A 12670-nucleotide genomic window follows, 5' to 3' on the forward strand; every position below is an offset into this window, starting at 1 on the left:
GGGTTGGTAATTTACAGCGAATCATGTCTGCATATGGAAAAAAACTGTCACGGTGTTTGTCAAGGCGTTGACACTCTGTGAGGTTTTGGGCGCGAATGTGGCGGCCGCATTCTGAAACAACAAATGCGCAACAAATGAAGCAACAAATGCGGCAGCCGCATTTTAGATGAAGGCGAAAATGCTCGAGGCCCGTTTACTTAGATTTAGGTGCACGTTAAAGTCCCCAGGTGGTCGAAATTTCCGGTATACATTTCCGCCGCTTCCCTTCAGGTGCCAGTTAGGCCGCGTTCGCGTAGGAACTTGGTCTCGAAGCTGGCGGAAGCGGCAAAATCTTGCAAAAATCCGCCCGCCTAGGCGGCAAAACAGGCAGAAAAACAGGCGGCGAGCCCAATTGGTCTCGGACCGATTTTTTCGCCATGGCGAAGCGGAAACGTGGCGGAAAGTCGTTCTGCTCGACCGGAAGCTACACTAGCATGTAAACTTCCGGTCGTAACATTGAACATGGCACCAAAAGTGTAGGCTGCAATGCTGATCGACGCGATCAAGAACCACCCCTTGCTCTACGACAAGAGAAGTACTAAAACGTACTGTCAGCAATACTCGCGATAGTATTCAACTTCGCGCGACCGGAGGCGCGGCAACGAAGCCAACGGAGTCGCGTGACCCAACTTCTCGCGCTTTTGCAAAGCCAGGCGAACCCACCACCGCCGTTTCCGAGGTTTTCTTGTCTTCCGTTCATTCATTGTCCATTTCTAGAAAACAAGTAGGTAGAAGTATAAAAGCCATTTCTTCTTCCACTTCCATGACAGACAATAGTTAGGCAGATTCCTCGTTGGCGCTCCATAATTCTCCTCGCACGTGCACGGTATGTTGCAGAAGTCGCGGGGTGCTTTTCTCGTCGCGACGATAGATTGGGAGCGTAGGTCTCACGTATAGGACGCGCAGGCTTCGGCGAGCCTCAACACAAAGGGCCAGCCCGGGTTTTAGCTTTGGTGTTCCCGTTGCCACTTTCGTGTCCTGGAGGCGCCGAAAATAATACGAAATGATGAAATGTTATTACAACTTGTAAATAAAAGCTATTAAAGAAATATAATCACGCCTAGGCAGCAACCTGTGACACAGCGCTACCGCGCCCGTGTGAGGAGAATTACAGAACGCCAACGAGGAATTTACCGAAGGTCGCAGATGACATGCGAAATTGCGCAAGATGATCACTTTTGATGACGGGTGGGTCAGTGAATGAACATACCGCTCCAAATAATGCGATAATGAGCGCCACCACGCCGACAAACGTACGCAGACTAGATGGGTGTGGACGAAAGCGGCAGCGGCGGCCGCGGTGGTAGCAAAACAAATGTGAACAACTTGGACAGGCACGGAAAAAATTTTCCGCCCGCTTTGGCCTTTCCGCCCGCTTGCCGCTTCCCAAGTGTGAACGTAGGCTTAGTCTGCGCGAGAAACGTCTCTTGTTTGCGAGTGCGCCCCTACGGTAGGCTGGTAATTACTGTTCTGTTGTTGAATCCCAAACTAGTTATTACGGAAGGATGGTAGTTGCTGTTTTGTTGTGGAATCCCAAACCAGCAATGTACACACGAAGGGGTTGATGACAGCAGTGAAATTCCACCGACTCGCAACAGAATGCACGAAACATACAGCCGACAAGCATGAATTGGTGCTGCGCGCAGTACAGCGTAAGTAAACTCTTGTTGCAGGCGCTGACAGTTCTCGTCGGAGTTCCCGCCTCCTGAGAAATTGATTATGTGCACTATGCACTGAACAAGACCGGAGTTCATTCCTGCATCACTAGTACACCAATCAGTCGAGATTCTGTGAGGTACAAGGCCGCTTCCTGTTTGCACCGGCGTAAGTGAAGCAGAAATGAGTTGCACGCACTACTTAAAATGCGTACACATGCCATATCTATGCTGTGCGGTGAAATATTCTGTACAATTCTGAATCTGTTGACGTAAAGGCAATGACGGCTGCACGCTCGCACAAAGCGGAAGACACAGCGGCCCATGCACTTGCCGCAGGAAATGCAACCCTCTCGTATGAGGGAGCAGGGCGACGAAAGCTTCGAAAAAAAAATCCTTACCCGTTTTTGCGTGTATTTAAGTTTTCTAGCGCAAAGCTAGACGCAGCGAACAAGCTATTGCTATGGGAGTAAGTATAGCCTGGTCACACGTGCATTTTCACGCGTATAGCAGTCCTTGACTTGTGAAACGCACTTCGCCCCGACGAGGACGACGCCATCTACGCTTAACGGAAATTAACAATTAATGATGTCTTCTCCGATCGCACGGGTCGTCTCAATGATGCGTTTTCGAAGACTGGACCATTCAGTGGCGCGATGAGAGACCATTGCTCCAAACGCCCACTGTACCTGTCGTCCTTACTGTATATTTACTGAGCTTACTTTACTTTTTACTTAATTTCTTCACAAGCACACACTAGAGCACTGCACGGGCCGATTTTTTCAGCCCGGGCCCGGCCCGGGCCCATTATTACGTTGGGTGGCCCGCCCGAGCCCGATCAAAACTTTTATGGCGAGACCCGGGCCCGGCCCGGGCGCGGAAATAATCTACGTTACCCGCCCGGCCCGGCCCGCCACCCCTTTACCTTAGGCCCGAGCCCGGCCCGAGCCCGACTCTAAACCGGCCCGAACCCGGCCCGAGACCGAAAAATAATGTTTTTCAGAGTTGAGTCGCCCGAGAATAACTCACTGCACGTTACATGCACACGACCAGAAAGCCCGAGCCCGGCCCGGGCCCGGGTCAAAAAGCACACGCCGTGCCCGAGCCCAGCCCGAGCCCGTGAAAAAACAGTTCTACCCGGCCCGGCCCGGCCCACGGGCCCAGGCTTTCGGGTAAGCCCGAGCCCGTGCAGTGCTCTAGCACACACACACGCGAGGGGGGAGGGGGGGGGTCCCATGTCTTTGAAATACATACATAGAGGGTGCTTAAAATACCGATATTTATTATCGATCACGTCACGTAGAGAAAAGCAGACGCTCCCCCCCCCCCCGGTCGGGCCGATGAACCCTCCCCCCGAAAAAAATTTCTGGCTACGCCCCTGGCACGTACTTTTCTTTGCATTTATTTTAAATCCATTTACATCAGCCCATTTAGACACTTTGTTTAATCCAAGCTGTACCTGTCGTTCGCAGATAGCAACGTTGCATGATTTGAAACCTATCTGTACATCATCAACATACACAGAATAAAACATGCTGCGTGGAATAACTGTATACAGGGAGTTCATTTTTACAATAAAGAGTGTGCAACTAAGCACACCCCCTTGTGGCACACCAGCCTCCTGGGTGAATGTTCTAGATAAAACATTGCCCACTCTTACGCGAAACGTGCGGTTAGACAAGTAGCTTTCGACTGTGTTTAACATATTTCCGCAGACTCCCATCGCAGAAAGATCTCGCAGAATTCCGAAGCGCCATGTCGTGTCGTACGCTTTCTCTAAATCTATAAATACAGAAAGTAAAAACTGTTTATGAATAAACGCATCTCTGATGTTTGCCTCGATGCGAACAAGGTGGTCTATTGTCGACCTACCTTCTCGGAAGCCACACTGGAAGGGGTCTAGTGTTTTGTTATTTTCTAGGAAACTGATTAAACACCGGTTTATCATTTTCTCATACAGCTTGCACAGGCAGCTTGTTAGCGCTATTGGCCTGTAGCTGCTAGCTAAAGACGGGTCCTTGCCTTGTTTAAGAATCGGGATGACTATGGCTTCTTTCCACAAGGAAGGAATGAGGAGTGGGATATCCATTTCTTCGCTAAGCTCCCTGACACGCAGTGAGAAAGGCTGTCTTACAGAGGGACGATTACGGAAAAGTGTAGCACACGTCATATCGTTAACGGTATTAAACCACGGATGCTGATGATTAGAGTGGACTTTGAGGAAATATGTGAAGCTGGTGTATGATCTCTGCAGATGGAGTGACCATTCATTCGATTCTACATATAAGCTTTCGATAGGGCTTGTTCTGAAAGCGCCGGTGGCCAGGCGGATACCTAAATGATGAACGGAATCTAGCCTCTTTAGCGCGCTTGGGGCAGCAGAGTGATATACTACAGCGCCATAATCCAGTCGCGATCTAATGAGGCTCTTGTAAAGATTCATTAAACATTTCCTGTCGCTGCCCCATGCTGTGTGCGATAGAATCTTCATTAGGTTCATTGTTTTTAGGCATTTTCCTTTGAGATATTTTATGTGGGGAATGAAAGTTAGCCTAAAGTCAAGTATGATGCCTAAAAACGTGTTCTTTGTTCACAGGTATTTGCTGTCCATGCAGTTCTACACAGGGATCTGGGAACAGGCCTCTCTTTCTTGTGAAAATAACACAAGAACTTTGTGGGGGTTAACTTTAAACCCGTTTTCGAAAAACCATTTTTTCAAATAGCTTACATACGCAACTTGTGAGAGCTATGGGACGGTAACTTGCCGCCGAGGAAGGATCTTTACCTTGCTTCAATACAGGGACCACAATCGCTTCTTTCCATGCAGACGGAAGGTATCCGGCAGCCCAAATAGTGTTGAAAAGTGCGAGTAGTGTCAGTTGTGTATCAGGGCGTACGTTCTTAGTCATGTCATACATGACTCTGTCGGGTCCCGGTGCAGAGCTCTTACATGCGATCAAGGCAGCTCTCCACTCGGCAATACTGAAAGGAAGGTTATGCGGTTCATTCTGTCGACATTTGCGAACGAATGGCTTACATTCTTCTCTCTGTTTATATTGAAGAAAGGGTTGCGAATAGTGGATTGAGCTTGAAACACGCTCCAAGTGCTCCCCAAGGCAGTCTGCCTGGTCCTGCAAGGTATTCCCTTGGTCATTCACCAGAGGCCGCGGATGAATTTGTGGCCCCTTTAGCTTTCTTAAGCCATTCCACACTTTTGCCTCCTGTGTGTATGAATTTATACACGATAGAAACCTCACCCAGCTTTCTCTCTTTGCCTGACGTCGTGTCCGTCTTCCCTGTCATTTAATGCGTTTGAATTCAATTAGATTTTGTGCACTTGGCGATCTACGCAATATGCACCATGCCTTATTCTGTCTCTTTCGCGCCTCTCTGCAGTCTTCGTTCCACCAGGGGACACGTCTTTTAAGTGAACCACCATTCGTTTGTGGGATACACTTTTCAGCATTGATAATAAAAGCAGTAAAATATGCAACAGCATCGTCGATACTAAAATTGTTTATAAAATCTCGTGGTAAATAAGTTAAATCTTTAAAATGCTCCCAGTCAGCCGATGCTAATTTCCATCGAGGAATATTGGGAGGGTTATCGTGCTGCGTTATTAAGTTTAAAATTACAGGGAAGTGGTCACTTCCAAAGGGATTGTTAATGACATTCCATTCAAGGTCAGGCATAAGAGAAGCGGATCCAATTGCTAGATCAAGTGATGAGTACGAATCATGTTGGGCGTTATAGTAGATCGGCTTCTTATTAAAAAGGCAGGAACTAGAGGTCGGAAGAAAATTTTCGATGAGTCGACCTCTCGCGTCGCATCGCGAGTCTCCCCACAACGTGTTGTGAGCGTTAAAATCTCCCACGAGAATGTAACGTTCGGGAAGCTGGTCAATGAGGTTATGAAATTCAGTTTTTCCGAGAATATAATTTGGGGGTATGTATATACAACATACAGTGACCAATTTATTGAAAAGAATTGCCCGAATTGACACTGCCTCAAGGGCCGTCTGAAGGGGTACATGTTGACAAGCTACAGACTTGTCTACAGCTATTGCTACACCACCGGACGACGCAAGAGCGTCATCTCGATCTTTCCGGAAAATGGCGTATTGCCGGAGAAAGTGGGATTGTGTAGATTTGAGGTGCGTCTCTTGAACACACAGCACCTTAGGATTAAACCTGTGTAGGATTTCTTTGACGTCATCGAGGTTGTGTAGGAGTCCTCTGACGTTCCATTGTATTATTTGTGTATTCATGTTGAAAGTGTTTTTGTGCTGTGTGTTAAAGAGACTAACTTAACTTACAGACCCCTTGTCGGGCCCTGTGATGCGGGCTTTCTTTTTTGGAGCGATCGCGAGACTCTCACCGCTCCTTAGGCGCTGACGGCGCCGTCTGGCCAGTTGTTGTGTCCATCGCCTCTTGCGAGGCGCTGGACACGCGCTCTTGCGAGCGGTTGGTTTGAAGGGAAGGCCTCGTCTCGAGGGACGAGGCCCTGGTGGCCACCTGCCCGGAGGTCGATGGCCCCTTCTTGTGAGTTGGCGGAGCAGCGCTGGCTGCAGCTGCCGAGGGGGCGGATGGCGTCGCTGGCGGCTCACTGCGTGCGGGCCGGACAGCCGCCGGAAACCGTTGTGTCGCTGCCCCCTGACGCGCCACTTCGGCAAAGGTGTTCTTGGGCAGGGATAATACCCGCCTTCGTGCCTCCTTGAATGAGATGTTTTCTTTTACTTTGATTGCGACAATTTCTTTTTTCTTTTTTCCATGACGGGCACGACCGCGAGTACGCGGCGTGGTCCCCGTCACAGTTCACACAGTGGAGGGTGTTTTCACATGATTCAGAGAGGTGTTCCTTGGCACTACATTTCGCACATGTTTGTCGGCCTCGGCAGTTCTGTGAACTGTGGCCGAATCGCTGGCACTTAAAACATCGCAGAGGGTTCGGGACATATGGTCTTACCCGGAGCTTCATGTACCCTGTCTCAATACTTTCAGGAAGCACACTTGAACCAAATGTAAGTATTAAATGCTTTGTTCTCATCTCTTTTCCATCGCGCCTTAGCATAATTCTCCACATTGATTACGTTTTGTTCACTCCAGCCTTCTAATAGTTCACTTTCTTCCAGTTGCATCAGGTCGTCATCGGAGACAACACCACGGGTGGTGTTCATCGTGCGGTGCGGGGTAATTGTCACTGGGATGTCCCCAAATGAGGCTAGGTTATGGAGCTTGTCATGTTGCTTCTTATCGCGGAGTTGCAATAGGAGATCACCGCTAGCCATCTTTGATGCTTTGTAGCCTGCGCCAAATGTTTCTGTTAGACATTTTGAAACTAGAAAAGGTGAGATCATTCTCACCGTCTTTTCGGGTTTTTCACAATGGATTATATGGAATCGAGGAAAGTTTTCAGTTTGCCGGCCAAAAAATTTGAAGACGTCTTCGGTGCGTCCACGCTTGTGGGGGCGATCGTGTAACGCGGGGAAAGAAAAAGCCATGAAAAATAACGATCTTTCGGCAGGAACGCCAGCCACCCACCCACCATGGAGCCCAACGAGGGGACGCTGTAGGATCTGTTAAACACAAGCCCCCCAAACGCCAGCTGTACGTTCCCGCTATAACCAAATACGTATAACCAAGGGCGGTTATGACACACAAGGTTAACTCTTGCTGCCAGGAATGTTGGAAGTAAATGGAAGGGAGAAGAAGACAGGAAAGATTGAAAGTGAGAGGGAAAGACGAAGATTGGAGAGGGAGACAGGAAAAAGGCAACTACCGATTTCCCCTAGGTGGGTCAATCCGGGGGTGCTGTCTACGTGAAGCAGAGGCCAAAGAAGTGTGTTGCCTCCGCCGGGGGGCCATAAAGGTCCAAACTCCCGGCATCGGCTCAACCCCCAGGATCCCCTTTTCCCCGGACACGGCTAAGCCACGCATGGTTAAGCGTGGGAGGGTCCGACCCTCGTGTGCTCGGGTCCGTGGTGTCGCAACACACCAAACCCCTGCTGACGCAGACGCCCCTGCGGGGTATGTTCACTGCTCACGGATAGTTTCTCTCGATTGATCGTGGGATTTGGCACTGGTGTCACACCTCTTTTGTTCGAGAAGAGAATGCATGTACTTTTCTGTACATTTATTTTAAACCCATTTACATCCGCCCATTTAGGCAATTTGTTTAATCCAAGCTGCACCTGTCGTTCACAGATAGCGATGTTACATGATTTGAAACCTATCTGTACATCATCGACATACACAGAATAAAACATGCTATGTGGAATGACTGTATACAGCGAGTTCATTTTTACCATAAAGAGTGTGCAACTAAGCACACCCCCTTGTGGCACACCAGCCTCCTGGGTGAATGTTCTAGATAAAACATTGCCCACTCTTACACGAAACGTGCGATGAGACAGGTAGCTTTCAACTGTGTTTAACATATTTCCACGAACCCCCATCGCAGCAAGATCTCGCAGAATCCCGAAGCGCCATGTCGTGTCGTATGCTTTCTCTAGATCTAGAAAGACCGAGAGTAAAAACTGCTTATGTATAAAAGCATCTCTAATATAGGACTCAATACGAACAAGGTGGTCTATTGTCGACCTTCCCTCTCTGAAACCACATTGAAGGGGGTCTAGTAGGTTGTTATTTTCTAGGAAACAAATTAAACGCCGATTTATCATTTTTTCAAATACTTTGCACAGACAGCTTGTTAGCGCTATTGGCCGGTAGCTGCTGGCTAAGGACGGGTCTTTGGCTTGTTGAAGTAACGGGATGACAATAGCTTCTTTCCATGCAGATCGAATATACCCAGCATCCCACGTGGCATTGTAGAGAGACAGGAGTGTTTTCAGTGTTTCAGAATGTAGTTGCCTAATCATTTCGTAAATGATATGATCGCCACCTGGCGCCGTGTTGTTGCAACAAGCTAGAGATGCCTTAAGTTCAGCTAAGGTAAATGAGCAATTGTAAGTCTCGCTCGAAGAACCTTTGCGGTTAAGGGGCTGCCGCTCTTCTCGTTCTTTGAATCTCAAGAATGTCTGTGTGTAATGAGATGTACTGGAGATGTATTCAAAGTGTTTGCCCAGACAATCTGCCTGATCTTCCAGGCCATCTCCTTGGGTACTCACAAAGGGCAGCGGGTTCGTCTCACGGCCTTTTAATTTATTCACTCTATTCCATACTTTCGCCTCATCTGTGTAAGAATTTATACCAGAAAGGTATCTCTCCCAACTCTCTCTCTTCGCACGTCGACGTGTTCTGCTGCCTTGTGATTTGACCTGTTTGAAATTAATAAGGTTTTCGGCTGTTGGAGAATTGCGAAACAATCCCCAAGCTTTGTTCTGATTTTGGCGTGCTTTCCGGCATTCTTCGTTCCACCATGGGATACGATGCTTATTAGTCAATCCGTTAGTTTCTTTAATACATTTCTTTGCAGCGTCAATAATAAAACCTGTTAAATATGCCACAGCGTTGTCTATATTAAAAGAGGCAATATCGTCTTTGCTTAAATATGTTAGTTCTCGGAAGAGTTCCCAATTAGCTGAGTCAACCTTCCAACGGGGAACGTGTGGGGAGCATTCATCTTGTTTTGTTAAGCTTATCATAATTGGGAAGTCGTCGCTTCCAAAGGGGTTCTTGAGAACAGACCACTCCAGATACGGAATTAATGTACTGGATACTATAGTTACATCTATGGACGAGTATGTGTTATGCGCCACGCTGTAGTACGTTGGCTCTTTCTTATTCAACAAACATGCTCCTGAGGAAAAGAGAAAGTTTTCAATTAGGCGACCTCTCGCATCGCACCGAGAGTCTCCCCACAAGGTGTATGTGCGTTTAAATCTCCTAGAACTATGTATGGCTCCGGAAGTTCATTTATGTAGTTTTGAAATTCAGTTTTACGTAGTTGAGAATTGGGTGGGATGTATATAGAGCTGACAGTGATCAGCTTGTCAAACAACACCCCTCGGACAGCAACTGCCTCTAGGGGCGTACGAAGTTTTAGTTCCAGGCAGGCAATACCTCTATCGACTACAATAGCCACACCACCGGAAGACACGACTGTGTCATCGCGGTCTTTACAAAAATGGCGTATTGCCGGAGAAAGTTTGATTGTGTAGATTTAAGGTGTGTCTCTTGAACACACAGCACCTTAGGATTAAACCTGTGTAGGATTTCTTTGACGTCATCGAGGTTGTGTAGGAGTCCTCTGACGTTCCATTGTATTATTTGTGTATTCATGTTGGAAGTGTTTTTGTGCTGTGTGTTTAAAAGAGACTAATTCAACTTACAGAGCCCTTGTCGGGCCCGGCGATGCGGGCTTTTTCTTTTTTGGAGCGATCGCGAGATTCTCGCGGCTCCTTTGGCACTTGCGGCGCTGTCTGTCAGGTTGTTGTGTCCATCGCCTCTTGCGAGGCGCTGGACGGTTTGACAGGAAGGCCTCGTTTCGAGGGACGAGGCCCTTGAGGCCACCAGCCCGGAGGTCGATGGCCCCTTCTTGTGAGTTGGCGGAGCAGCGCGAGCTGCAGCCGCCGGGGGGGGGGGGGGGGGGGCGGATGGCGTCACTGCCGGCTCACTTTGCGTTGGCCGGACAGCCGCCGGAAGCCATTGCGACGCTGCCCCCTGACGCGCCACTTCGGCAAAGGTGTTCTTTGGCAGGTAGGATACCCGCCTGCGTGCCTCCTTGAACGTTAGATTTTCCTTTACTTTAATTGTTACAATTTCTTTTTCTTTTTTCCAGTATGGGCACGACCGCGAGTATGCGGCGTGCTTCCCATCACAGTTCACACAGTGGAGAGAGTTTTCGCATGATTCAGAGAGATGCTCAGTTGCACTGCATTTCGCACAAGTCTGACGGCCTCGGCAATTCTGCGAACTGTGGCCGAATCTTCGGCATTTGAAGCATCGAAGAGGGTTTGGCACGTATGGCCTGACACGTAATTTAACGTATCCGGCTTCAATGGTCTCGGGTAGAACACTAGAACCAAAAGTAAGGATTATATGTTTTGTCTTTATCTCCTTGCCATCACGCCTCATCTTGATTCATTTTATAGTCAAAACATTTTGTTCTTTGAATCCTTCCAAAAGTTCATCTTCGGTGAGATCCAACAGGTGGTCATCAGAAATAACACCGCGGATGGTGTTCATGGTGCGGTGCGGGGTCACAGTCACTGGAAAGTCTCCAAACGACACTAGATTATGTAGTCTATCATGCTGTTTCTTATCGCGGAGTTCCAGGAGGAGGTCACCGCTGGCCATCCTCGTCGCCTTGTAACCTGGTCCTATAGTCTCTGTCAGAGTCTTTGCAATGATAAAGGGTGAGATCACTCTCACGGTATTTTCAGTTTTCTCACTGTGTACCACGTGGTAGCGTGGAAAGTTCTCAACTTGTCGGCCAAAAAATTTAAAAACTTCTTCGGTGCACCCCCTCTTTTGGGGGCGATCAGAAAGCACGGGAAAAGAACTAGCCATGCAAATATTCATGTTTCGGCAGAAACGCCAGCCACCCACCATGGAGTCCTACTAGGGGACGCTGCAGTGCCTGTAAACATAGGCCCTGCAGATGCCAGCTGTACGTCACCACTATAACCGAATATGAAATAACCTAGGTCGGCTACTCACACAGGGTTAACCCTCGCTGCCAAGAAGATCGGAAGTAATATAGAAGAGAGTAGAAGACAGGAAAGATGAAAAGGCGAGAGAGAAAGACGAAGATTGGAGAGAGAGACAGGAAAAGGCAACTACCGATTTCCCCCGGGTGGGTCAGTCCGGGGGTGCCGTCTACGTGAAGCCGAGGCCAAAGAGGTGTGTTGCCTCCGCCGGGGGGCCATAAAGGTCCAAACACCCGGCTTCAGCTCAACCTCCAGGATCCCCTTTTCACCGGGCACGGCTAACCCACGCACGGTTAAGCGCGGGAGGGTCCAACCCTCTTGTGCTCGGGTACGTGGTGGCGCAACTCACCAAACGCCTGCTTACGCAGACGCCCCTGTGGGGGCGACTGTCTGACTATCTGCAATGTATACAACAAAAAAAGAACATGAAAGATTTGCATCATCAACGTTCTATATATAATACCGGTGTCACACGGCCACCTTCGATTACGATCGGGCCGGATCTGTATCGAAATTATCGACCTCGATCGGCTTCCTACAGCAGCTTGCGCAAAGAAGCCAATCACGACAGAGGACCAAAGAAGCTCACTATAAAGCATCACTGTTGAATGTGCTCAATAACAGACAAGTAGCAGTTTAAAATGTTTTGTATAGCTACATTAAATGTGCATTAAATGCCGTTGCAGCTTAGTGATTATATATGCATTGCACTGCTGAGCTCGAGCTCGCTTGTTCGATCGCAACCGCATTTCAGTGGGGTCGAAATCCAAAAATGCTTGTGTAATTAGGTTTAGGAATGCATTGAAGAGCCCCAGGTGGTGAAAAGTAATTTGGAGTTTTCCACTAAGGCTTGCCTATAATCATGTCGTGGTATTGTCAGTAATGTCACAGAATTATTTTGTGAAATTGGCCGAATTAATTGACATATATATCATCTCTATTTTCATTAGTTTGATACACTTTGTCTAGCATTGTACATGACAGATATGTATGTCTTAATTTCAATTGCATTTCAGCATAAAAAAAGGAGATGCAGCGGCAATTGGAGCTGAAGCGGCCACAAATACCAAAGCTTAATCTGTCGGATGTTGATTCAGAAGGGGAGGAGGAGCAGGCAGCAAAAGAAACGGCACGACAGGTTACAAAAGCAAAATTTTTCAAGTTGCAGTTTTTCAGTACAAATATAAATCAATGTGAAACTTGATTCTGACAGTATAGATATATTTGTCCGTCTTGTTGCAGGAATTGAAAAAACATAAACAAACAAAGGCCGCTGCTAGGAAACAGCAGTACTCAAGTATTCTGTCTCAATATACGCAGCACATGGCTCCTAATGTTGCTGATGCAAGTCGGCTGGAACCTGCA

Source organism: Dermacentor silvarum, chromosome 1 (assembly GCF_013339745.2).
Source record: "Dermacentor silvarum isolate Dsil-2018 chromosome 1, BIME_Dsil_1.4, whole genome shotgun sequence".
In the NCBI taxonomy this organism is placed as follows: Eukaryota; Metazoa; Arthropoda; class Arachnida; order Ixodida; family Ixodidae; genus Dermacentor; species Dermacentor silvarum.